This window comes from Callorhinus ursinus, unplaced genomic scaffold, assembly GCF_003265705.2.
Source record: "Callorhinus ursinus isolate GAN/ISIS: 27379988/994484 unplaced genomic scaffold, GSC_fseal_2.0 scaffold2, whole genome shotgun sequence".
Lineage (NCBI taxonomy): Eukaryota > Metazoa > Chordata > Mammalia > Carnivora > Otariidae > Callorhinus > Callorhinus ursinus.
In genome coordinates, this window is record NW_027397064.1 from 56,011,408 (window position 1) to 56,035,498 (window position 24,091).

General features: G+C 42.9%; 1 protein-coding gene across 8 annotated transcripts in view; it reads left to right on the top strand.

The window, feature by feature from the left end:
- WIPF1 (WAS/WASL interacting protein family member 1) overlaps nucleotides 1–24,091 on the top strand; it is a 119,031-nt gene that overhangs the window by 59,620 nt on the left and 35,320 nt on the right. For 3 of the 8 annotated variants that reach the window (XM_073882236.1, XM_025849967.2, XM_073882239.1), the window contains one exon: nucleotides 8,072–8,179. The exons of 4 other annotated variants lie outside the window; for them this stretch is intronic. The gene's annotated coding sequence lies outside the window, so the exon portion shown is untranslated. Of the gene's footprint in view, nucleotides 1–8,071; nucleotides 8,180–16,912; nucleotides 17,122–24,091 lie in introns of those variants that run through there. One more of the 8 variants, XM_025849953.2, reaches the window with a different exon arrangement.

Sequence of the window (24,091 nt, forward strand, 5' to 3'; positions counted from 1 at the left end):
AAAGTTTATTGTGCCGTTACTATGTGCTAAGGATCGTTCTAGGCACTTTTACTTTTGCTTTAAGACCCACCCTAGCGCTTGAGTTGAGTCAAGTCTGGCAGAAATGGCTGTTTGCTCCAAGGCCTATATAGCTCTGGTGAAGCACTCAGCCGGAAACAGGAAGATGAACCCTTGGGTGGGGGGGCTGTCAGTGCTCACACACTGTGTAGGATCCTTGTTCTTACGGGGCCATCTCTCATTTCTAGATGCCTATGATTTGGTATTTCTTTGGGCCAGAAAATAACACTGGAAACATGGAACAGAAAGCATTCTATCCCTCATTACCCAATGTGTTTTTTCCAGAGCAGCCCAAAAGGTTATGTTGGGTTTTATGAGCTGCAGAGGACTGCTGACTGGGGCACCACCTAAAGAGACAGTGGCAAAAACGGCAGGTCTTGGAGCTGCCCTTGTGGGCCGGCCTCTGAGCTGAGACAGGATCTCTGCTTCCTGTGCCCAGCTTGAATATGATGGCCAACACTTGAAGACGGAAAAGCATCATTTAAAATATTTTAATTGTCACCACATGTGATCTGGGTACTGAATGTTTTGAACTATAAATCTCAGGACCCAGTTGAAGGTCAACAACTCACAGTTCTGATATTAAAGATCATCACCCTTTCCTGTCTTCCCCCCCTCACAAAAAATGGAAATAAAATAACATAAGTAGGTGTTCTGCTGTGAGGCGAATTTCCTCGAGTGATCAAAAACCAAAGGGCTTTTGGGGGCTTCCTAAACCAATTAGCAATAAAGATGTTCAAATAGCAATACAAAACAGGACTGAAAAAACAATTTAAGACTTCTGATGCATCTAGTGATCTTCTCAACTAAAGTTATTTGAGAATAAAATAAGGATTTTTTTAAGATTTGAGTAGCTGTCATCACCTATTCTCTTAGAAAAGCAGCTGCCTTTACAGAAAACTCCAAATGGTTTTCAAAACCAAATATAATGTGATCTTTGTTGATGGTGTGTCCACTTAATTTGAAGAATATTTTTAAATGCCCAAAAGTTGCAAATTCAATATTGGTCATTTTTGAAGATTGTAGATGAATTTCAGCCCAATGTAGCCCAAGATGTCCTCCTCTCTTAGTTCTGCAAAGACACCCATGTTAGAGGCCCAGAATTAGCTTCTGATCTACCGGTGGCTTCAGGAAGGGACATCAGACTTGTCATGCCAGCCGAGGTCCAGGGTCCCTCTGTCTCATTGAGAAAGCGGTGCAAAATCCTTTTATAAACGTGTCATTCTGTGTCTGAGGCATTGTGGAGTGGGGTATCTTCTGTAATTCCATCTGACCCCAGGATGGATAACCCTGCCCTTTCATCCCCTTTGGGACAAAACAAAATCACTAGATAATCGCCAACCTTCAGTTTTCCGGCATGTGTGTGCAGCTATGGCCAAGGTAAACTGGTCTCTTGGGTTTATTTTGAGTTGAAATTAGCTGAGCTGTTTGTTTCCTCTGAGCCTTATACAGATGCTTTTTGAACTATCTTTGTGTTTGAGGGATTTTTTTTTTCATGGTATCAGCACACCACTTCCTCCAAGTCATTACTTTGAAATAGTTTTGCAGAGGGAGATATTCCTGCTGGCTACGAGCCTAAGCAAGCAAAGCAATGACTGAGGGGATGGCAGCAAACCTTTACTAGCGAATTTCATGTTTGCGCATGACTTCATGAAACGACTTCTCATCTGCTAAGTTTGGCAGAGAGGGTGGGCGGGCATCTGAGCTTACTAGTAGGAAGCTTCACTTTGTTAATATCAGCCACTGGCTCCCCCATTTGAATGATTCTCAAAGTTTAGGCTAAAAGAATGTCTTCAGATGACCCTTTGGCTGCTCTCTCTTTCTGAGAATTCCATGGAACTCTTCTAAATGTGGGTTTCTACTTAATCTTTGATACTTCCAGATTCTGTGGTCCTGACAAATTTTGGAAAATGCAAGTTTGTGTAAAGCCATTCTTAACTTTCCTTTTATTAGACTTTCAATATTTTTATTAATGAATGACCTTTGAATGTTGATATACAAACATACACAGTGCTTTCACCAGCATGTTTTATAAATATTATTCCCTTTTCCATAAATTCATAAATTTCTTTTATCATGAAGATAGTAATATTTTATAGTATCTCAAAAGTAAATCCTAAACCTTTAAGTACTTTTATATTTATGTTGAAGAAAATAAAAGTAGAGAATTAAAATATATAACCTTTTTAATAACCTTACTAAGTTTACAGTGATTTTTATATTCCCAGATTTATGCTTTAAAAAAGTGGTTTGACCTTTATTAAATTCTGATTTTATGTTTTTTAAAAGTACACTTGCTTTTGGGGGAGTAGGAGGAGGAGTTACATTTAAGGAAAATAACCACTGAGTTGACTTAGTCTTTCATGGATTTTTTTTTTAAAGATTTATTTATTTATTTGAGAGAGAGAGAGCATGAGGGGGGGGAGGGTCAGAGGGAGAAGCAGACTCCCCGCCGAGCAGGGAGCCCCATGCGGGACACGATCCCGGGACTCCAGGATCATGACCTGAGCTGAAGGCAGTTGCTTAACCAACTGAGCCACCCAGGCGCCCCATGGATTTTTTTTTTTTAAGATTTATTTGTTTGAGAGAGAGCATGCGAGTACAAGCAGGGAAGGGGGGGCAGAATTGGGGAGAGGGGCAGAGGGAAAGAGAATCCTCAAGCAGACTTCCCACTGAGCGTAGAGCCCCACGGGCTTGATATTAAATCAAAAGTCAGATGCTTAACTACTGAGCCATCCAGGCTCGCCGCCCCCCCCGCCCTCTTTTTTTTTTTTTCATGGACTTTATTTTGGTAAAAGACCAAATTCTAGCAATGCGGTAATGAGTACCAGTTACTTCCCGGAGTTAATATAGTGTACACTGTCTTTGAGCATTTTAGAATAGAGTCATACTATAATTTAAAACTTTTTTTTAAAGCTGCATTTTAGGGCGCCTGGGTGGCTCAGTTGGTTAAGCGACTGCCTTCGGCTCAGGTCATGATCCTGGAGTCCCGGGATCGAGTCCCGGAGTCCAGCTCCCTGCTCAGCAGGGAGTCTGCTTCTCCCTCTGACCCTCTTCCCTCTCGTGCTCTCTATCTCTCACTCTCTCTCAAATAAATAAATAAAAATCTTTTTTAAAAAAAAGCAGCATTTTAATTTTTAATTTTTTTCAAGATTTTATTTTAAGTAATCTCTACGTTCGAACCTACAACCCTGAGATCAAGAATTACATGTTCCACCAACTGAGCTGGCCAGGCACCCCTGAAAAGCTGAATTTTTAAAACTGATGCTACGTGTGTCACAGATGGTAATCTTCAGTGAATCCAGAGTAGCACGTATCGCTCTTGTTCTCCATTGATTAAACTTTTACATGTAGCTTATGCCTTTAAAGATTTTGAGATACTTTATCTTTTTTGTATCTCTCAGCCTTTTTAGACACTCTCATCTATATTTTCAAGATATGAGAGGGGAGAAAGCAAAAGAAGAAAACCTTATCTCCACATTTGTACAGTCAGAGGTTGAAGAGAATTCAGTAGACACCGCTAGTGGAGAATATTAGAGATGTGCCTCCACAGAGCATTTTGCACCAGGTAGTCTTGGATGGATAGAAAGTTCCGTGTACAGAAGCCTTTGTATTTTAATGAACTTTCACGTCAGTCATCTTCATACTGGTTTTCCGTGAATTCCCTGCCGGCAAGAGTTGGATACTCAGAGTGTTTTCTGTGTGGTATTCAGTTTTGCTGAAACCTTGGCTCTTGGCACGACTACCTTTCACATCAGAGTGCCATCATCTTGCAGTGACTGAACTTGGGCATAATGATAGGAATCGTGGTTTTACTTTCTCACTTGCTCAGAGAAATCAGATCTTGCTTCAAGGCCTGTTTTCTCTTGGTTCATTATGTGCCACCTCTGAAAACATTCACAGACCATTACTGTTCTGTTTGCTCCTTAACCACTAGAATAAAGCAGCCGTGAAAATAAGCTCTGCCTTCCATTCCCCGGTTGAGTGAGACCACCCCAAAGGGCTCTTGGGCATCTTCTTAGTGCCCTGAAGAAAAGTCCTGCTCTCTGCAGTGAAGGATTTTGAGATAAGTGGCTTCCCACCCTCCTCCTGGGATATCCATTGGCAGTGAGCCAACGGATTGACAACAACCCTCTCCGGGTGAATGAAAACAAAGCAGTGAGCATAAAATCTATTTACTAATTTCTATTTCTCCTTAACCTTTAGGAGAAACTATTTTTAGGAAGTTTCTGGGGCGTTTTTTCTGAATTTGTGTTCATAGAATCTGGTGATATTTGGAATTGCACAAAAATGCAGAGGTACTCGTGAATGAGAATGGGACCAGCACAAATTGAGTGGACCAAAGCCAGGTTTTTGAAATTTGTCCTAAGTAGATTTGAAAACGAGTTGTACAATGATATAAAACAGAGACTCTGAAATTACTAGTTCTCAATTTTTCTCAATTGTCAAACAGGGTAAATTCTTCATTCTCACATTGCATTGAATTATCCCTCTGTAAACAAAAAGCCACTCTACCTGCTCTGTTTCCTCCTTTACCAAGTAGCACTAACAGAGGACAAGTTTAGCTCATTTAGTAATAGTAATGATAGCTGACATTGTTGAGTGGTTAGTATGCTCCAGGCATGTTACCCCGGAGTGGCTGCCTTTCTCACTTAGATGCATCAACCATCTTCCAAGTCCAGGAGAGGGAACTGTAGGAAGTGAGGAAGAGCCTTTGACTTGGGAAGACCCAATGGGAAGGAGGCCAGAGGAGGTCAGGTGAGCCCGGGTCCTCAGGTGAATCATCAAATCGAGAACGGTAGTTACTTTGAACGACCTCTGCTCAGAAGTTGTTTTTGTCACCAAGTTTTTAATCATTGAAAAAAAATTCTATATTAGATTTTACTTCTTCCAAAATATTTGCTTAATGGTTAGTGAAAACAGTGAAGATAAAGGAAGCTTAGAGACTCATTGGGTCAGCCTACATTACTCCTTAGTTCTTAGGAACTTTAGTCTCGTGAAAGATGGAATGAGGTGACTCAGGGTCATGAGGATTGTTTTCTGTACTCAGACTTTAGAGGTTCACACATGGGTGCACGTGTATAATAACTATCAGGGCATTCCTACTTCTGCCTTTGAGGCAGGAAGAACTCCAGTAAGATGGGCCCAGACGTCATGCACACTCCTTCTGACGTGGGATGGAGACATTTCTTGAAGTGGTGAAAATTCTCGCAGGCCGTGAAAACTTAGCCACTGTTGCCTTCTCAAAGAATTCTTTTGTAAGTGTGTATCTGTCGGGAACAGAGGCCGTCCTTGATTTATGAAATTTGCTTTATCAGTGCACAGAAATAATCACTGCTTATCCATCCTGTCCCCCAAGGATTACACATTTTTATTTTGTCTATGAAAAGTCATGGAGAGTTGAGTAATCTTTAGGTTCAGAAGTGGAAGAAATAAGGAGAAGACTAAAATCTTGTGATCAAAAAAATCCAGATAATAGCCAATCAGTGAAGAAGGGTATAGTAATAATGGAGAAGACAGTAAATATATGAAGCACTCTGAGCCAGGCTCACTAATAATAAAAGAAATGAAAATCAAAACTGTCCATACATACAATTTTCATCTATCAAATTGGCAAAGATTTTGAAAAGTGATAATAATAGCAAATGTTGAAAAGAAATGAAGTAGGTACTAATGAGAGAAGAAATGCTACCACTTTGAGGAAATACTTTAACAATATGTATCAAGATCACTGGAAGAATAAACTTCATATCTTCCATCCTAGTAATTGTACTCTAGTATATGTGTCCGGAGGAAATAATCTGAAATGACCACAGATCTTTAGATACAAGTCTATTAACGTGGTAGGATTTGTAATACTGAAATTGGATGCGGTTTAAATGTTTAACAATGAAAAATAGTTACGTGGGTAATAGACCACACATAAAATGAAATATTCAACTCTTAAAATTGCATTAGGAGAATATTTAACAATATGAGGAAATGTAAAAAAAAAAAGAACTAAAACTGCATATATACCATATGATCCCATTTTAGATACCTACACAGAGAAGAAGAAAAGACTGGAAGGAAATTCCAAAATGCTAACTGGTTTTCTCTGAGTACTAATGGGTCATTTAAAAAACTATTTATATTTTCTAAACATTTCCACGTATGACTTTAATAAGGAAAAAGATATACTGAAGTGAAGGAAGGAAACTATAAACCATAGGAGAAACTTAAGGAAGTTATCCCCAGACAATGGGACTCTGCTATAGTCTCTCCCTCCAGCCCAGTGTATTCTTTTATCTCAATACAAAGTCCACTAATTCAACATCATTTGGGTTAACAACTACTCTTTCTTTCAAAACAACCTGATTTCCTCCTTCCGTGTTGGTGAGATCATCTTATCCTGGGGAAGGGAATTATGACCTTGGGATAGGAGCCGCTCAGGGTCCTGTGTGGGGTCAAGGGAAGTCGCAGGGCCGCCAAGGGGAAGGGAATAGAAGCAGAGGCCGGAGCACCCCGGAGTAATGAGCCCCTCGCGCCACCCCCCCCCATCTCTGAGTCCTTTCCTTTGAAGACTTGGACCTGAAGATACAGTTTAGTCACCTTATGAATTAAATAGACTTTTATGGGCTGGCCTGGCAGCATACCCTCATGTTTGTATGGAAATGGTTCTCAAATCAAAATGCCTCCCCGCCCCTCCCCGCCCCACAAGGACCTCTGTGCATTTACATTGGAGTCAGCCAAAATGAACACCCACACTGCACAATACGGAGGATAAATCGTATCATCAATTCAGATAGGAGTGTAAAACTCCGGGAGAGCGGAGAGTTTTGTCTGTGGTGGTGGAATGACTGCTGTGACATGATGGCCTAGCATGGCCCTGCTCACTAGTTAGCCATGTAGTCAGAGACACACAGATAGGCTAAGCTGATAAAAAGGTCATAGAAAATATTTTTATTTCTAGAAAGCAATTCACTATTTTTGGCTGAAGCAGATTGGCTGAGAGCCTGAGTGGGCCAGGTCGAGGGTAGGCAAGGCATCGATGGCAGAGGGTCAAGTTGGAGAAGCTTTCCTGGAGGAAGATAACCATGGAGACCGGGAGAGGCGGTGCTCGGGACCGCAGGTGCTGTCGGCCTGCGTGGAGGTTATGCTAGCAGCTTATTCTTGACCTTAGCCACGGTCCCCAGACAACTACTTATTTGCCTTGTCTAGGACACAACTGCTTCCCAAAAGCCAAGAGTAACGCCCTGCCTGGGATCTGTTTAATTGTTTAGTTTTATTTTATTTTTTTATTTTTTATTTTTTTTAATGGTGGTCAGGGGAAAGGTGGGGAGGCCATTGAGCTTTGTTTTTTTTTTTTTAATTCTGTCCATTTATCTTCCTGAGGGTGTCCTACAAACTAAACCAAATGTGGTTCTTATACCTCAAATCTTTGTGGCTTGGTATTCCCAAACTAGTCAGTATTTATTTTTATTATTAAAGAATAATTGACGTGCATTATTGTATTAATTTCAGGTGTACGAGTCAATATTTAAATGTAGTCATGGGGTTGCTTTTTTACATAAGCCACTAACTCATCATACTGTCAGAATGGTTCTGAAGCAGAATAAAATGGTCCAAGGCTGAATTAAGCAGCTTCCATGAAGCAGGGGAAGGAGTCATTTAGTCAGCAGTGAGCAAACAGAACAAAACCAAAAACGAAATACACACACACACACACACACACACACACACCTACCTTGTGATCATGCCCTTTCCTGGGATCCTATGGCCCTGCACCCATATCTGGAGTTGAGGGAACTACCTACATGCACTTGGTCCAGGAGGAGTCACCTGCCATTGTCTTTCCTATGTCCTGGTAGGGTAGCCATCCCATCAGAGACAACCTGGAAGTGTTTTTCCAACAGTCTTTTTTCCCAGGCATTTGGAGAATCCAGAGCAGCCAAATGGGAGGCAGAAAGTTCTTGAGAGTAGCAGAATCCCCTGGGAATCTGGGGTCATTGAAGTAGAATAAATTCTGTTTCAGTCAAGCTGCTGAAAGAAGCAGGGTCTGCTAAGGAACAGGAGAAAGAAAGCACCGCGAATCTGTGACCTGTTTGGAAAGAAAGTGCAAGATTCCCTCCCAGGATTGTAGGTGAGTGGCTGTGGTCCCCAGGGCTCCATTCTCCCTTTCCCGGGCTAGATGAGCAGAGACATCTAGCGATGGCTCTCAGCCTTGTCTGGCCCTGCACCCACTCTTTTCCAGTGCCCACTTCACAAACTTCAGTGAAACTCCCTCAATGAAGTAATCTAACTTTACACGTAATTTCCCCCCAAATCTATATAATCTTTGTCTGTAATTAAAAGAAGAAATAGGGCACCTGGGTGGCTCAGTTGGTTAAGTGTGTGACTCTTGGTTTTGGCTCAGATCACAATCTCAGGGTCATGGGATCGAGCCCCGCATCAGTTAAGGCTCCCTGCTGGGCATGGATCCTGCTTAAAATTCTTGCCCTCGGCCTCTGCCCCTCCCCCCTAAGAAAAAGAGAGAGAGGAATAAAAGGAACATAATTTACTATAAAATAACTTCAATTTAGGGGCGCCTGAGTGGCTCAGTCGTTAAGCGTCTGCCTTCGGCTCAGGTCATGATCCCAGGGTCCTGGGATCGAGCCCCGCATCGGGCTCCCTGCTCCGCGGGAAGCCTGCTTCTCCCTCTCCCACTCCCCCTGCTTGTGTTCCTCTCTCGCTGTGTCTCTCTCTGTCAAATAAATAAAATCTTTAAAAAAAAAAACCAAACTTCAATTTGTAAGTGATTTAGCTACAACTCATTAGCAAACAGAATGAAGTAATTGGCTGAGTCTTTGCATCTCCACCTATAAGCACCGTGAATGGGCAGGTGCACGTTCACACCAACTTTGGTAAGAGGGTACTGCATACCTGGGGTGGCGGTGTCTTTGGGCACATGATCTTCCGGAAGGGGTGAACAACTGTTAGTAGAAATCTGAGCAAAACATAGTATTTCATTTATAGGACAGTTGCATTATTGGAAAATTCAGGGCCTCATACAACAGTGTAATAATTACTTTGAGTTTATATTTAAAATGGAGCCAAGGTCTAGGATCAGATAACTACCAACGGTTTTTTTCCCTACATCAATCTCTAACAGGACCTTTGAACATCACGTGGGACAGATCTTTACTGAGTGGGCCAGTCAGGTACACTGCAGGCTGTCTAACATCTCTGGTCCCTGGGTCTGAATCCTAGGAGGGCCCCCACTGTTGTGACACCCACAAATGCCCCCGTTTCCTGTCCACATGCAGAGTGGTCGGGCCTGCCTCTTCCAAGCAGCAGCTGCACCAGCCAGGTCTGGTTTCCGTGCAGTCAGGGGTCCCAGGGGAAGTCTCAGGTCACTGAGCCCTTCCTGCAGTGTTCAGGTGGGTGACGTCCGGCCCAAAGGTGCAGAGCTGTATATAGACTCTTCTGTGGAAAGACTCTCCTGTCCTCATGGTGTCTGTCCTCCAGTGAGAGACACCCGGGTAACCGTATAGAGAAGTCTGAATGAGGAACAATATCGCTATTGTCCCTACCCCAGAAATAATTGTAAAGGCCCCGTCCTGGGCTTTGTACCTAAGGATTAGCAACGAAAAGAAACACACAGCTATCCTTATGCCAGTGCTTTCTCCCTATGTGTGTGCCCAAGTGGATACACAGCAGGATGTGAAAATGGGGGTTTCCACCAGTTTTCCCCTTGAGTTGAAAGAAACTTCTCTCTGTATTTCACATGGGTTTTCCCCTGGGGGCAACTTGCATTGGATGTTGGTGACCAACTGGGAAATTTTTGCATTTTAATTAAATTACCTAAGACAAGGCAGTGGTTTCAAAGGAAACATGAAAGGTCTTTCCACATATAATCAGCATTTGTCCCTCGAAGACATGAAGTTAGTGATGTTCCGATGTCAGCATTGGTTGTTGTTTGTTGTTTGCTGAGTATACAACTCCATACAGACGGTCTGTATGGAGAAACAGGGCTCTCCTTCAGGTGCTCAGAACCCAGTGTACCGGACGGCCGGTCCTCAGGGAGAAAATACAAATTGGTTGAATATGAATTTGTGAACCCAGTATGGGACTGTTCTTGCTGGGTAGTCATGGGGTCGCTTTCTTCCCACTGTGAATGTGGGTCTCCCTTTCTCTTTCCAAGCAAGTCACCTCATCATTTCCTGACTTAAGGGGCCGTGTCATATCCCTGACACTGGCTAAGAAGCCTGCTTGAGAAAGAGTTGTTACATGTGTTGGCAGGTCCCCACGTTGTCATTCTAAATGGCTGTCCTGTGTCAACAGCTGTCAGGACAAGAGCCTTCCTGGGTCCTTTTGGAGGAAGAACCCAGCATGTACCTCCTCCACCCTGGCACCACCCCCCGCCCCCCCACCTAGAGCCAGGTGTGTGGCAGCCTACTCCCAACCTCAGGTTAAAGGAAGGATGAAACTCAACTTGGAGTTAGAAGCTTTTAAAGTCCATTTACAACTATTTCTCAAGCCCCGGGGCTATGTCAGACACTGCTCTGAAGCAGCTGGGGGACAGCAGTGAGCAAGGCAAACTCTGCCCTTGCCGGGCTCCTCCCGTAGACCAAGCACAGAGAGCGCGGAATGTGAACGAGTGAGGGGAGCGAGCCATAACACCAGGAGAAAGCTGTCCTCACAAACACGCCAGGACCAAGGGGTGGGCCAGGGGCCCGGGGTGAGGCGTGAGGAGAAGCGGTGCAGGAAGTAGATCAGAGGGAGACTGTCAGATCCCACGGGGCCTTGCTAGTCCCTGCAGGGACTTTAGATTTTACTCGCTGAACACTGGAAAGCCTCCGAAGCTTTTGAGGCTGTGAATCCTTTCTGAACCCCTAGGTTGAAGGTATTATATACCATTTACCTTGGCTGAGGATTCAAGTCTGGTGCTAGGATTGTCAGCATTACAACTCGGAAGGAGAAGCCAATTTGGGCTCTTTAATTCTACTGGCCCCAAACCCAAAACTACCTAGCCGATGCCCTGTTTTAAGAGATGGCTCCAAGCAGGACAAAGTCTTCCTAGCCCTGAAGCTGTAGTCCAGCGACTCCCCCAGGACTGCGGTTATGTGTGAAGTGTCATCTGTATATCCTGCCAGGGGAGAGGATGAGTTAGGCCGGGCTCCTTCTCAGCAGGCCACGCCATCCAGAGTTGTATTGTCTGGTATGGTAGAGGCTCTTGGGCACTTCAGATGTTGCCAGTAGTAAAATGCATACTTATTTTTGAAGACTCAGTGTGAAGAAAAGAATGCAAAATGCCTCCTGAATACCTTTTTATTGTGAGTACATGGTGTAATGATATTTTTGAAGTAGGGTGTTAAATAAAATATAGTACTATAATTTCACTTTTTAAGCTCTTTATAATGTAGCTAGTAGCAAATCTAGAACTGTACTCAAGGCTTCTGTATAGTTTGACATCCAGCATACAACGGTAGATGGAGAACGATAGAGGAATTTTGTGATTAAACTCACATTTAGAGGAGAGAATGAGTTTCAGTCGCCAGTCTCTAGTATATTTTATAATGCACTGAATGGGTCTTTGGAGAGACAGTGGGGTATCAGGCTTCTCCTGTATTCCAAACGTATTTCCTGATGTGGTTCTTACGTTTTGGCCCTACTTTATCTAATGTTAGCGTAGCATAGAAATTTTGACTTTTCCAAACCACAGGGTTCCAGATTATTTGACTCTCCGCCATCTTGGTGGCAGATCACCGGCGAAAAGGCTTCTAATAGAAAGCTGTAATTTTTTTTCTCTCTGTGCTTCCAGCCAGTTTCAGTCTAAATTACCTCTTTTCTGTAGTTCTTACTGAAGGCTGCAAGAACTAGCCAACACTTGCCAACATTCTGACTGTTTCCTCCAGATCCTTTAATGGTACACCATCCTAGGCTCACGGACTTAGGAGGCCAAGGATTCAGTAGGTGGCAGCATAAGCCTCAGTGTGACCATCACGTAACAAGGATGCCAGTGTCCTAGCCCAGCAGAGCCTGCACTAGCCTTCACTGGACTTTAAATCAGTCACTTCTGCATTTTAGGGTTAGTCACATTCAACACTCACTTCTTTTTTTTTTTAAGATTTTATTTATTTATTTGACAGAGACACAGCGAGAGAGGGAACACAAGCAGGGGGAGTGGGAGAGGGAGAAGCAGGCTTCCCGCGGAGCAGGGAACCCGATGCGGGGCTCGATCCCAGGACCCTGGGACCATGACCTGAGCCGAAAGCAGATGCCTAACGACTGAGCCACTCAGGCGCCCCAACGCTCACTTCTGGTACCAATTTCTATGTCACAAGGATGTTTGTATTGCCAATGATAGAAAACCTGATTATGCCAGTTCAAGCAAAATAGAGAATTTGTTTGTTAATGTAAAATAAACGTCCAGGAATAGGGCTAGCTTCAGGTACAGATGGATTCAGCCAACAAGATCAGTAGCTGGTTTTTCTCCATCACTCCCCCTTCCGATTCCCTACTTTGTTGGTTTCAGTTTCAGACCCCATGTGGTCAAAGGATGAGTGTGGCCATTTCAGCCCCCATATCCTCACAGATCCCAGTCCAGCCCATCTGGCAGAAATGTCCTTGCCTCAGGCCACAAATTCCCTTGGTTCTAATGAGTTCACAGGCCATCGCTCAAAAAGTCTTTGGGGCCAAATGAATGCAAGGCTCTGATTAGCTGGCCCTGAATCACATGCTCTTCCTGTATTTGCAGTGGGAACAAAAGCCTCTGGACCCACAGGTCTGAGAGTGACGGAGAGATGGGTCTCCAAACGGAAATTGAAGGACATAGTTATAAGTAGGATGAATTAGTGCTGAGCTGCCAAAACAAATGGAAATATAGTGCCGATTTTTCCCCAAGTAGGATTATACCAATTTATACTAACCTGGCATTGAATAGTACAGACTTGTTTTCAATTTCTCCGTGTTGCTGAGATTTTTTTTTTTTTTTTTTTGAGAGAGAGAGGAGAGAAAAAGAGAGGGCGTGCACAAGCAGAGGGGCAGAGGGAGAGAGAGAATTCCAAGCAGTTCCCACCCAGTGCATAGCCGGATGCAGGGCTCGATCCCATAACTCCAAGACCATGACCTGAGCTGAAATCAAGAGTCGGCCGCCCAACTGACTGAGCCACCCAGGAGCCCCTTTCTGAAATTATTTTTAAATGACCCAACCTCTCTGTAACTGTACTGATTATTTTGGGGGGAAGAGGGACATTACTTTGTTTCTGCTCCTTTAAATCATATAATTCCCATATTTTAACGTTTTGAAAGTAGATTTCCTCATACAATAAATGCATGTATTTAATCGGGTATGGTTTCTCTTTCCCCCTAAAAAGCTTTAAGGGCGGCATTTTGCTATTGAGGAAGGTGTGTCAGAATTGAGAAAACCCTATTCTAAAACATCTTTCGACTACCAGGGCAAAAACCATGCTCTTACAGTTAGTTATGGAAACACAACTTGGAAAACCAGAATTATAAGTGAACAAATCTTCTCTTATGTTATACATGTTGATTCAGTCAACGTTGATTGGGGGTCACCACAGGAAGGTTGTAGGCTGTGATCCTTTACCACTTTTCCCAGACTGGTGAGAACTGTGCTCTTGTTTTATAATCTGTCTGCTCTTGGTTTTGTATTTCTGTACATTAATATGGAGGATTCCTCACCTGATTGGTCCAAGAGCTTACTGATTATTGTTTTACTCTACCATTAAGCTCAGATTGGTCTCCCAAGCCTGCTGTGGGCTCATGGGCTTCCCTGCTGATCTGTGCCATCCTTCCTCTGGAAAAATTCCTTTTAACTTAAATTTTCCTGAGAAGAGGTTTCAAGTCTAGCCTTGGCATTCCTTATTCACTATTTGAGAGGAAACAATTTTTTTTTAAAGATTTTATTTATTGGGGTGCCTGGGTGGCTCAGTCGTTAGGCGTCTGCCTTCGGCTCAGGTCATGGTCCCAGGGTCCTGGGATCAAGCCCCGCATCGGGCTCCCTGCTCGGTGGGGAGCCTGCTTCTCCCTCTCCCACTCCCCCTGCTTGTGTTCCCTCTCTCGCTGTGTCTCTGCCTGTAAAATAAATAAATAAAAAATCTTAAAAAAAAAAAGATTTTATTTATTTATTTATTTTGGGGGGCATGTAAGCAGGAGGAGGGGCAGAAGGGGAGAGAGAGAGAGAATCTCAAGCAGACTCCTGGCTGAGCGCAGAGCCCAACATGGGGCTCGAGCTCATGACCCTGAGATCAGGACCCGAGCTGATACCAAGAGCCAGAAGCTTAACTAACTGAGCTACCCAGGCACCCCAAGAGGAAACAGTCTTAAGGTCTTTTTTTTTTTAAGATTTTATTTATTTATTTGACAGAGAGAGACAGTGAGAGAAGGAACACAAGCAAAGGGGGTGGGAGAGGGAGAAGCAGGGAGCCTGATGTGGGGCTTGATCCCAGGACCCTGGGATCATGACCTGAGCCGAAGGCAGATGCCCAACGACTGAGCCCCCCAGACGCCCCCAGTCTTAAGGTCTTAAGGGGATGTTATATTATGGAAGAAGTTTTAGGAGGTATGATTTTCTTTTTCTCATTCAACATGAATGAAAACGAAATTTGAGCACCTATCGAGAGTGTCAGAGGCGGTTCTAGATGCTGAAACGACAGCAGGAAGGAAGGTCCCCATCCTCATGGAGCTTGAATTATTGGGGACATGCAAGTACACAAACCATTAAATTGATGAAAAGAATGTCAAGTGGTGACACGTGCTGTGTGTAAACGAGAACAGGCCCAGAGATGGGACACGAGGACGGGCATTTTTGCTGACAGCTGAGGAATGAGAAGGAACCAGAAGATGAGTGTGCTGGGGGGAGGTCTTACAAGTCTAAGGCCCCGAGATGCAAATGAGCTGGATGAATTTAAGGAACAGAAAGAGCTGGAAGGTAAATTAACAAGAAGGGATGTTACTTGAGATGAGGTCAGAGGGCTAGGGCGGGGCCAGATATGGGTTCTTGCGGGCTCCTGGCCGAGTTTGGACTTTTTAAGTGGAATGAGAAACCACTGGAGGATTTTAAGCAAGGGAGGAATGTTATCTGACTTATATCCTATGGTGGCTAGTAGACACCTCATAAATGTGTCCAAAGTTGGCTGTATTTATACTTTTTCATTAAAGATGAAAATAGAACCAAACTCTAGACAACTGCTCCCTTGTGTGTCTTCAGGGCTGCAGCCTACTAAGTGATTCTACCTCCTAACTGAGCCATCCCTGATGGAGGGGACTGACGTGAACTGTATGTGTACTGCATGGTGAGGGTGTATTTGTGTGTGTGCATGTATATGCAGTGCCCTACTGAGAGAGCTTCAAAATAATTCTGAAAATGCATCCTATTGCCCATGTTCCCTTTTTAGACCTAACTAGAGTTAGACTTCTCAAAGGTTCACTCAGGCATTCACTTGGTAGTTGATCAAGTTTTCTGTTTTCCTGAGGTTAGTGGAGGGGGAAGGAGATGCTAGCCGCAGGCCTCCACCTCTGTCGGGTGCCCCACACCTGCACGTCAGATGGCAGGACTCTCCATTCCTAATCCTTCAGTGCTCTACTTCCAGGAATTTTGCCATGGTCCCGCGTCATAAAATTCTACTCATGCAGCTAGATTTATATCTCAAGAACTTAGAGTCTGGAGGAGCCGTAGACATCAACTATCCCAGTACTCCTCAGTAGGAGTACTGTTGGTATTTTGGGTGAGACTATCCAAAGCATCCTAGGAAAAGCCACATTCCTGGTTCCACCCCTGCATCCTACAGAGCCCCCCCATCCAACCCACCGCTTCTCACCCCAACTACAAATGAGTCCACGCATTTCCAGTGAATTGAGAACTACTGGTCTACCCGGTCCTGTCATTTTACAGGGAAGGGGGAATAGTAGGCAATTTGGGGGCTCTTCACGCCTTTTCCTTCTGAACCCAGCACAGTCAGGACCCAGAGTTCTAATTTTACAAAGAAGTTAGTTTTTGAAACTTGCCTCTGTTTTTCATTCTTTTGACTGATAACTTTTTTGTTCTCAGAGTTTTTCTTCTGATCTACATGCTATGCGTTGCAAATACAAGTCTGAACCTTTCAGATGGCTCAAGAGAAAATGATGAGCATTTTCAGAATATTTGTGCATCACTCAAGGTTTTGTACATGTAGTCAACATTGCCTCTCCACTTCTTAGGGTCTTTTAATAATGAGAAATCTGCCTTTCCTCCTTCTGCACTCATTATCTCTTGTGCTTTTATCAAGCATCTTCTGGGAGAGTTATTGTTATCTCGTTAAGTATGGAGGACAGAAACAAAACATTCTGACACAGAAAGCTCTGGATCTTCACAGGACTTGAGCTGTGGATCATTTTTCCTGACTTGGGCACCAAGCTCACATTTCAAAACATTTGCCTTCATACACTTGACCAACTCTCTTCACCTGCATCTGTGACTTTCTCTCTACACACTTGAATGCTCTGTAGATGAGGAAGAATCATTACCCTAATTATTGGTGTAGCTGAGAGCTTTTAGTGCCTGGTGACTCTTTTCCTTAATACTAAATGGTATAGTCAATATTGAGAGTGATACTTTCAAGCCGCATTTTCCTGAAGGAATCTCAGGCTCTGTGAATAATTATTTCTGTGCAGGTATCTAGAATAATGTTGGCCTGCCAGCTGGATGGACATCCTGATCGCCTCTTGTCACTGTACCATACAGATATGTTACACCTTGTGGAAAAGAGAAACATTTAATTTTTTTAATTTAGGGTTTTTTTTCTCTTGCTTGCTTCTTAAGTAAAGCCAATCTAGTTTCTTTTTCTGCAGCAAAGGAGGAAGGAACAAACAACAAATTAATCAGACAGGAAGTGAATAACCACAGAAAGACGTCTGCCTCTGACTCAGTATGTCACATTTAATAAGAGGCCAGAGCTTGTCCAAAATGGCTGTCCAAAAACGACCCCACACTTGGGTTGGAAGATGATGCCTTTTTCAAGGACGGTTTTCTCTCTGGGCTCACATCTTGCTTGTCTGTCTACCTGTGTCCCCGGTCATGCCTTCCTACGATGTTCTTTAATGGTAAGAAAAGTTATATTCAAACTAAATGTGTTTCCTTTATCAGCTAGAGGGAAGACTGAAATGGCTTTTAATGGGCCATAGTATGTTGAGATAGTTTGATTTTTCAGTAGAAGACCATGTAATCTATTCCTGTTGTAGAGAATGCTAGTTTCACACTGTGGTGATTGTGGGCAATTCATAACTTGTGTATTGTACCAAAAAGTAAGCAAGATTTTCAGTAGAATTTTTCCTGACTACTGGGCAAGTTTGGATCCACAGGAATTTTTTTTTCCCCATTTAAAATGTTTTTTTTTTCTGTAAGTATAGCCTTTCAATGTGTGGTACAGTTGTCCACGCACTGCTTTTGAACTGTTGCTTTGGCGAGTAGCAGTAAATACTTTTAAAGTAAAGGGAGTCATTAGAAACTTCAAAGGAAAGTACCATTTCTGTTGCTACAGATACGTCACTTAAAATCAAATCCCAAATTAAACCATTTCTAAACAGAGTATTTTAGGAAGAAGACAGTCTGTCTTTAGAATCTTTCTGTTCAACCCCCTAACAGTGCAGTGCATAGCTACTTCTGCTAGTCAAATTCTGTAGCATTTGTTATAACTATTTACAGCTAATATGATTAACATTTTGTCATAAAATATTGTAACTTAAAATTTTCAAGCAATGTACTGAGACCTACAGATTAGGATTAAGGAAAGTTTTTTGTATCAAAAAAATTTTTTTTGCCTCCAGGGCAGGAAGAAGTGACTTGACATATTCCTTTTTCCCCATGGAGAAATATAAAATACAGCTTTAAAATATTAAGAGGGCACATACAAATTTAGTCAATAAGTATAAGTTCTTTTAAATAATTCAATGGTATAAGTAGTGTATACTGTAGAAAATGGAGAAGTGGTAAAATGGAGGAAAGGCTTCAGGAAGATTCTGATTAAGGAAAGTAGAACAGCTTGGTAGAGAGAAAGACAGATGAGTGAAGAGGCAAGAGAGAGAGTAAGTGCATAGCGAGGGGAAGGTGAGAGGCTGGGAAAGGCAGGAGGTCAGTCGGTGTGGAAGCCATGTCCTTCCTCGTGATTGGAATTGTGGGTCTTAAGTATTACCCATTAACTTCATAGAGTTGTGTTGCTTCTGAACTGGAACTTCATCTAGTCAAAACTCTTTCTCTTATAGTCTAAAGAGGTTTAAATGATTTATTTAGAATCACAGTCAGGTTTTCACTGTTCTTTGAAAAGTTCAGACACGACTTAATTGTTCATAGCTCCTGAACTGCTCTAATATTTAAACTTTTAAGGATTATACAGATGCCAAATAAACTGCAATATTCAGAGGACTCCCCATGATAAAAATGATTCCCTGGGGTCTAGCAGCAGTTTCACCCTGCTCATTGATGACATTAGATTCTAGATCTGGCCTGTGGGCTAGAAGTTGCCCAACCTGTGCTAAAATGTAAGAGGAAGCGAGCTCCCTAATTTCTGGACCTTTCAAGCTTTTCTGCCCTTTTGAAGTCTGATTAACATTTCATGAACATGTCATTTACTTTGTAAGTTTCTAACTGTTTAAATTGTGGGACATTTCTGCTTTAAGGTTGGACTCACTTTTGTTTATCCAAACTGCCATACATTTACGTCTTGTTGAAAAGAGCATTTCCCTTGAAATATCATAAATACCTCTGTCTGTATTTTGCAACCCTCACTCCTGAAAATTAAACTGAAAAAAATATACTAGAATAAAGAATGCCTTAATTAGTATGCTTTAAAATGCACTTTATACACATCTCCCTTCACCATTCATCTGTAATACGGAGGTTTGCATGGGTGTGTACGTGTGGGCCAGGGTTTAAATCAACTTATGGTTTCTTTCTCATGACTAAATAGCAGGGAAAGACAATAACATTTATTGAGGACTTGCTACATGCTAGGCTCTTTTCCTTATTTTATTTTAAAAAATGGCTAATACTTATTAAGCATTTGCCTGATTTAACTCTTGAATAACACTACGGAGTAGGTACCATTACCCCCATTTTATTGTGGGAACTGGATTTAGGCTATGTAATTTGCCCAAGGCCACTTAACAACTAAATATAAAGAAGTTTCCTATATTTTCAAGAGCTTCTTTCATAAATGCAGTGGGAAGGCAACTAGTTGCCCTCTTCCAGTCCTGAGACTCTGGGATTACAAATGCTTTGTTTTAAACGTCAAAGCAACAGTATCTTTAAAGCAAATACCCTCAAGGAAGACATTTTCCTTCCTAAGTCTTTTGGCCTTTTCAGAAGTAAATTTGGTGACACACTTGCTTATATTACAAGACTACACTTTCAATGATAAAATGGATTAAATATATTGAGTGTATTGACATATATGCTGGGAGCGTGGACACAGGGGTAGATCTTAATCTTCTGGTAAAACGAAATGTGGTGCTGAGGATTTAAGAAAACTCTAGCTTTTGGGGGCACCTGGGGGGCTCAGATGGTTGAGCCTCTGCCTTCGGCTCGGGTCACGATCCCAGGGTCCTGGGATGGAGCCCCACATCGGCCTCCTGGCTCGGCGAGGAGCCTGCTTCTCCCTCTGCCTCTGCCTCTCCCCCTGCTCATGCTCTCTGCCTGTCTCTATCTCTGTGTCTCAAATGACTACATAAAATCTTAAAAAAAAAAAACAAACCTCTAGCTTTAAGATTTGATCCCCTTTGATAGAATACTTAAGGAGGGCACGTGCTGCATGGAGCACTGGGTGTTACACGAAAACAGTGGATCGTGGATCACCACATCAAAACCTAATGATGTATTGTATGGTGACTAACGTAACATAATAAAATTAAAAAAAAAAGAAGAGATGGGAAATAGTGGGAGGCAACGTGATACTTTTTAGTTCTGTGGATAAGGTAGAGATGGGCTCATTTCCTTTTGCCACAGCTAAACAATGACTTACCTTCATTGTCTCACTTTTCAAAGGGTTTGGATGTGTATCAATTTGCATTAAGGTTTTTAAAAAATATTTTATTTATTCATTTCAGAGAGAGAGAGAGCAGGGGGAGGAGCAGAGGGAGGGAATCTCCAGGAGACTCCCTGCAGAGTCTGGAGCCCAACTCGAGGGGAGGAGCTTGTGGGGCTCAATCTCAGGATCCTGAGATCAGGGCCTGAGCCGAAATCAAGCGACAGATGCTCAACTGAGCCACCCAGGCGCCGCTATAAATTGCATTAACTTTTAAATTAAACATGTATGACAGCAGATTAAAAAAATCATTTTACTTCACAACCTTGATTTCCCAACAGTTACTCTTACAGTAAAATTTTGCATTTGTGTGCTACCAATCCTGACGTGGCAGATGTTTCAAAATGTCTTCTCTGAAAAATGCCTTTCCCACTCCCCCTCCTCCAAATTAACCAACTGTTTACCTAAAAGAACTCTAAAAGAGGTATTTTTGAAATAGCCAAGGGCGCTCTAAACATAGCAAGACACAAAGCCTTACCATTGAGAAGACAACCTAGGAGCAGGATTCGCATCAGTTATTGTCTTAAGTGATGATCAAGAAAAGAGCAAGTACATTTTGAGAAATGAGGGGTTCTGTGGACAGAAAGCGTGTGTTGCAGCTCGGATTGAGAATTAGTGACAACTAACTGGTGAGGCTGCTGCTTTGCTTGCAGAGGAAAGCTTGTTTCTCTTCTCCACCTTGTGCTTCCTCTTGGGTTGAGCACTCTTGTTTTTCCTCTTCTTGCTGATTGCCTCATTGCCTGCAGCCCTCTGAGCCTGGGCCAGAGGAGAGGAAGAGTAACAATAATAGAAGCAAACTTCACGCAAAGATATTAAAAATTTCCAAGATGGCCAAATGTGACAGGCTGGGACGGTGGGGGTGGGGGTGGGCCGGGGCGCAGAGATGTTGCACTGTGACTTGTATCATAAAATAGAAACTACAGGCAAGTGCAGCTGTGAAAAGATTGTGCTGAAGAAACAGGATGGCTGTGGTTTGCTGTGAGCATCAATTTTCCTGTTGAGCATTTTTACAGGAAGTTGAAGAACAAAGTCAACTTCATCTTAATTAGTTCTAATGGTTTTCAGATCTTAAACACATCCAACTAAGTTTGCATCATGCAGGACTCTCTAAAGAGTAGAATCCATCAGAATTATGAGTAGGAATCCCAAAATGGGCTTTTTTAAAATTCAAGATTTTAGCAGCAATTTGAGTTTGCTAAATGATTTTATTTTTACAGTGTAACCTGGAGTGGATTCCTTGCCTTTCTAATGAATGCTTCTGCAGTAATTTTTTTAAGGTTGTAATAACTCAATATGAATTTAAGAGCCTTTTCTTATTAAACACTGTTGAGTTATATATATTATAACTTTCCTTCTATTAATATTTATTGGTCAAATGTGCATGTGTGTGTATATATATGGGGGGTAGGGGTATGTGTGTGTGTGTTTATAAGCTGGAAGGACATACCTGAAAATGTCAAGGATATCTCTAAATTATTTCTATTATTAACCCCAACCCCTTTTCACCTAAAATTTAATTATTATTGAAAGCTTCTTTCAGTGGTTAAATACAACCACCATGTTTTAGTTTCATCTTTGTGTTGTCAGTCTTTATTTTTTTTTTAAGATTTTATTTCTTTATTTGACAGAGAGAGGCACAGCGAGAGAGGGAACACAAGCGGGGGAGTGGGAGAGGGGGAATCAGGCTTCCCGCCGAGCAGGGAGCCCGATGCGGGTTTCGATCCCAGGACTCCGGGATCATGACCTGAGCTGAAGGCAGAAACCCAACAACTGAGCCACCCAGGCACCCCTGTGTTGTCAGTCTTTAAAATACAACAGCCAGTTATTTTACCGGCAAATAGGGTTTATCTGGGAATGGCAGAAGAATTGCAGTTCAGGACATGCAAGCTATGGCAAAATCATAGGCAAACCCAGAGATCAAAGGAGAGAAAGGTTACTTTACAGAGAAAAAGGAGGAAGTTGGGACAGCTTTGAATGAAAGCGCATTGAAGGAAAGTCAGAGTTCAGGTGGTGACAGTTTCTCATTAGCTGAATTATGATGGTTTTTCATTGGCTGTGCTATTGCTGGGCAAGGAGAAAAACCTTCCTTCCTCCTTCTGGGGTAGTAAAGTAGCCCTCTTCCTATTAAAAAATGCAAGGTACGCTTCTTCCTGTTGGGGTCTGCAATTGAGGACAAGTTAGTAGGGTCTGACAGCTCCCTTTTCTGGCCTCCTGACTTCATTTTAAATGAGGTTTCCATTATTTAATTCCACATTTCCCCCTTTTGGTCAAGATCTTTCCTTAAGGGCGCCTGGGTGGCTCAGTCGTTAAGCGTCTGCCTTCGGCTCAGGTCATGATCCCGGGGTCCGGGGATCAAGCCCCACATCAGGCTCCCTGCTCTGCGGGAAGCCTGCTTCTCCCTCTCCCACTCCCCCCTGCTTGTGTTCCTGCTCTCGCTATGTCTCTCTCTGTCAAATAAATAAATAAAAATCTTTAAAAGAAAGATCTTTCCTTAAAAGTATCAGTGATCAAGAGTTGGCTCATCTGGCAGCACCTGGGTGGCTCAGTCGGTTGGGTGTCTGCCTTTGGCTCAGGTTATGATCCCGGAGTCCTAGGATTGAGCCCCATATAGGGCTCCCTGCTCAGCAGGGAGTCTGTTTCTCCTTCTCCCTTCGCTGCTCCCCCTGCTTGTGCTCCCTCTCTTGATCTCTCTGTCAAATAAATAAATATAATCTTAAAAAAAAAAAAAAAAAGAGTGGGCTCATCCTTAGCCCTCACTGCCAGAAAGGACCTTTACTGGGCATCCTGTCCCGTATATCAGAGGGTAAGTGCATAGCAGTTGGAAACCATTTAAGACCACATTTGAGTAACAAGGAAGGTTAAGAGGGAGAACCCACAGGCATTTCCCATCCAAAGTCTGTATCTTGTCAAGGTTGTTCACATTAGAGGTCATCTTGAGGGGCCCTTTCCACCTTATCGGGTATCGTTCCTACAAAGTTTTGACAGGCAACAGATACAAAACCTTAAAATAATTATACAAAACATAATTAAAAGCAACATGACAATTTCAAATTATATGATGGTTCTGAACCGTGATCCTGGGCCTGAAGGTAGCCAACCGAACAAATCAAAGGAACATGGAGAATTAGATGAAACCTGTTGTAGCCAGTGTGCCTGTTCTCTAAATTTGTGCCATTGGGTTTCTACTTCCCCAGAGGAGCTTATCCCTGTGTTTACTATCACCCAAATGCTTCCTTGCTCAGCAAGCAGGTAATCGAGGGCTCTGTGATTATCCCTAACTACTTTATTTTTTTTAAAGATTTTTAAAATTTATTTATATGAGAGAGCATGAGAGGGGGGAGGGTCAGAGGGAGAAGCAGGCTCCCCGATGAGCAGGGAGCCCGATGTGGGACTCGATCCTAGGATGCCAGGATCATGACCTGAGCCAAAGGCAGTCGCTTAACCAACTCAGCCACCCAGGTGCCCCTATCCCGAACTACGTTAGCCAGTGAGTTACATGATCCTTGTGGGGCCGCTCCGGCTTTGACTATGGAATCAGCCAGCTCTCCTAATGTCAGGGAGAGATGTCTGATCATGCGTTCATTAGACTGAAGGGTGAAGGCTCTCTTTACAGAGGCAAACCCGAGCCATATGCACCTCCTAGAAGTTCTCATTTATTGCAGCCATGAAAGTTTAGTGAGGTGGACCGTTGGTAAACTGCTCTTTTGTTGAGGAGAAAACAGAGCTCAGTGAGTACAGCAAGAGCACACCGTCCTCTCATCCTCCAGCTGTCAGGACAATGAGTTGCCCAAGCATAGGGGCCATTACCAAAGCCTCCACATACAGAAGAGTAGCCAAGAGCTGCACATAGGGCTGCCTCATAAGTATGAGCATTTCTGGACCCATTTGTCTATGTAGAGGCATTAGCATCATTCAACCCAGACTCAAATACCATGTTATCACATACGGAAAGTCTTCCTAAACATATAGATATGACAGCCAGCTTACCAATGGTC